The 3082-nt window shown below is 42.7% G+C and overlaps 1 long non-coding RNA gene across 1 annotated transcript; it reads left to right on the top strand.

Annotated features, from left to right (window-relative positions):
- Positions 1-659: 659 nt before the first annotated feature.
- LOC119417594 lies at positions 660-1284 on the top strand. The gene is made up of 4 exons (XR_005187152.1): positions 660-750; positions 877-983; positions 1086-1172; positions 1249-1284. It is a non-coding gene; the product is annotated as an uncharacterized LOC119417594 (long non-coding RNA).
- The last annotated feature ends 1798 nt before the right edge of the window (positions 1285-3082 follow it).

Below are 3082 nucleotides of genomic sequence, written 5' to 3'. Positions count from 1 at the left end.
GGTCTACTTTTTTAGTGCTTCGTTAGTGCTCGTTTGTTCCGGTGAAACTAGCGTTTGTGCAGCTTTAGTTTATGAGATATTAAGAATTATAATTTCGCCCGATGACGTTGCCACTTTAAGGCCAATTTTGGCTGCTGCATATAAGCAAGCCCTCACCTGTTGTGAGGCTTCTTGCGTCGTGACATTTGAAATGTAGCTATTTTTCTAAAAATTTTCGTTAAATGTATTCACTAATGAAATTCAGGTTATCAGCAATTAAAGACGTTATTGAAGCTTAATAAATTATGTACAATTTTCTGAATCTTGTCTCATTTCAATAAACCACCATTGGTACACTTAAACATACTTTGCCATGTAATAATTGGTCACAAAAAACATAAAACACAACCTGTTTATGGTCTGACTATAAATAAATTATAATATCAAACAATAACAAACTATTTGCTTTTGACCTGGGCTTCTGAAAACTTCCAAGTGGAATGTGTTCATTCACAGCATTCAGTCTGCTGTGTATAATGCTGCATGTGGTTGAATTTTTTCCTTCTCTGACACTGTCTGCACTGCTTTTGCCAGGTCATCATAAAGCTCCCACACACATGGAGCTCTACGGCAGTATGCAGTGTAATGTCCCATAACATCTTTGGTCAAGCTTCCCTTGAAAACGATGACTCCTCTCAAAGTGAATGTCTTTCCTTGGAGAGCCACAACGGAGGGAAATTCACTCAAAGTAAACTGAGTAGTTTGTAAGAGGTCAGTGACAATCCATGCTATTTCTCCAATTTGGTAGCTGTGAGTTAGAGTTCCTGCACAGAGTATTTTCCCTGACGTGCTGTCTCCTGTTTTGAATGCAACTGGACATTCTGATTCTTTCTGTAGTTGGCGAAGGCAGGTAGACTCTGGAAGTAAGAGTCCATTTTCGACTGAAGTACCAAGCTGAGCCAAGCCAGACTTCATCAGGACAGAAATGTCAGGAGAAACAAATGGTACTTCCCTAGTTGTTCCTTTGTTTAGCTGGCAGTACTGAGAAGAGCAGTGTTTAGACAGGTAAATGTTTGATACATTTCTCATTGTTTTACCAATGACAGTGGAGATATTGCACTGGGCATCGATTTGGTGGGCTCCAGACTTCAACTCGATTTTTTGAAACATTGCACTAAGCAGCTCTGCCCTCTGTGAGTATATCTTTGGGGTCACACTATCTGCAGTAATGGCTTTCACAAGCTGCAAGATGGGGTTGTCCCCGAACAGATGGATCTGCATGGAGCCATTCAGTGCAGGAAGTAAGATATGAAGTCCTCTTCCTTTTTTTCGGTGGAAGAATTAGTCCCCTCCAGTTTTCTACCACATCTTCATCTGTTGGCGGAATGTTTGTTTCATCAAGTTCTGGAGAATGGTGAGAATCTATTCTTCTCTTGGCTTCAGCACTGTGGGTGCTCATGGAAGCAGAGTTTGTTTCTGAAACTTTTGTTAATCCAGCTATTTCATGTTTTACTTTCCCAGAACAAATCCTCATTTTTCCTTCGATGAAGGAAAGATGACGAGAAATAAATCGATCAAGTCTAATGGGCAAGTTCTCATGTTTAAAAAGGCCATGTTTTACACTTTTGAATTCTGCTTCCACAGTGGCTGAGCTTGCAGTGAGGCTAGTGCTTCTGAAGAGGGGGACCATTACTCCTGTCCAAAGTGGCAAGTAACTTGCAAGTCTTATAATGTGTGGAACAATCTCAGGGAGGAAATGGATGTTATCCCTGTCCCCATTGGCTGCAGCGAGTGACCTGCTCTTCTCGCATATGTTTGATACCCAGTCTCGAAGGTCAGTCTGGATCTCGTCTAAAGGTTCCATTTGATGCACTTCCTTTGTGTCTTCGGCTGGAATGATGGAGTCTTCTGTTATCTGTGTTTTTAGATATTTTTTGCACCTCTCTGATTCCAGAGGAACTCCAGAGCTATCATCACCCTCTGCCTCACTGAGGGCCACAACAGTGATCGCATGTATCAGCTGTTTTGCATGGTCCAAACACTGTGATTGTAGAAGCTTGGCTATTGCTCTGACAAAGAAGTCTTTGACACGGTGTGACTTGTTTTTCAGGCAGTCCCACTGGCAGATCATCTTTATGCAGTGTGCCACATCAACTCTGATAAAACATGGAGGACAGTTTGCTGACTTGTTTCCAAGTAGCAGACGGAAACATTCGTTAATGTATGCCTTCAGATCAGGGTAAGGAGTGAAGGCCCTCACCAGAGCACCGAGAATAGCCAGGGAGAAGTCACTCACGGCTTCCTTTGGTACAGCAGCACCTGTACGAAGCCATTCTGTAAGCCATGTTGCAACTGCATTTATGTCGTGTCTCTCTGACAGCATTTGCACAACTGGGACCGAGCAGTTGTCCCCTGTCAGAACACCTTGATATAAGAAGATGTGGCCAGATGTTCCATTTGGTCTCACCAGTCTTCTCACAACTGAGCCTGTTGCATCAAAGCAAACTACAGAGGGACATTTTTTGGACAATGTGTTATATACATGTAGCTGTGTTGGACTCCAATAGTGGCAGAAGAACTTGTCCAGACCAATGTCTCTTATACTACCACTGTGAGGTGTGCTATGTTTTAATAACTGCAAAGACAAAATGGGATCTTTGTCACCTAATTCCTGATCTCTTCTCTCCTGCTTAGCTTTTCGTAGGGTGGCCAAATTTGGCAGGTGACTTGGCTCAGGATCTCCAATATCCATCAAATCGGATGCCTTCGCTGACCTCCATACGGCTGGCTCCATCCTGCCCTCACACAGGTCTTTTGAAATCTGTGCACGAAGGTTTCCAGACATGAACCTCTTGGACTGCCTAGTGTGCAGGGAGATATTGGTGTCCTCATGACCAGATGTTGTGTCTGTTTGTTTTTACAAAAGTGTACAGAGCTTTTGGAGACATCTTGTTTTCCAGCTGCTGACTTAATTCTGTCCAAATAGTGGAAGATGGAGTGGCTATTTTGTTATTTTGAAAGATAGCCTGTTTTGATTTGCAGAGAAATGCAAAAAGGGAATCCCTGTGTATTGCTGGCTGTCGAGGCATCTAGTTAAAGAATA

The sequence above is a fragment of the Nematolebias whitei genome, chromosome 11 (assembly GCF_014905685.2).
Source record: "Nematolebias whitei isolate Nwh7 chromosome 11, NemWhi1, whole genome shotgun sequence".
Taxonomy (NCBI): domain Eukaryota; kingdom Metazoa; phylum Chordata; class Actinopteri; order Cyprinodontiformes; family Rivulidae; genus Nematolebias; species Nematolebias whitei.
The sequence above is the reverse complement of the archived record's forward strand: the minus strand, read 5'-3'. Positions and strand labels throughout refer to the sequence as shown.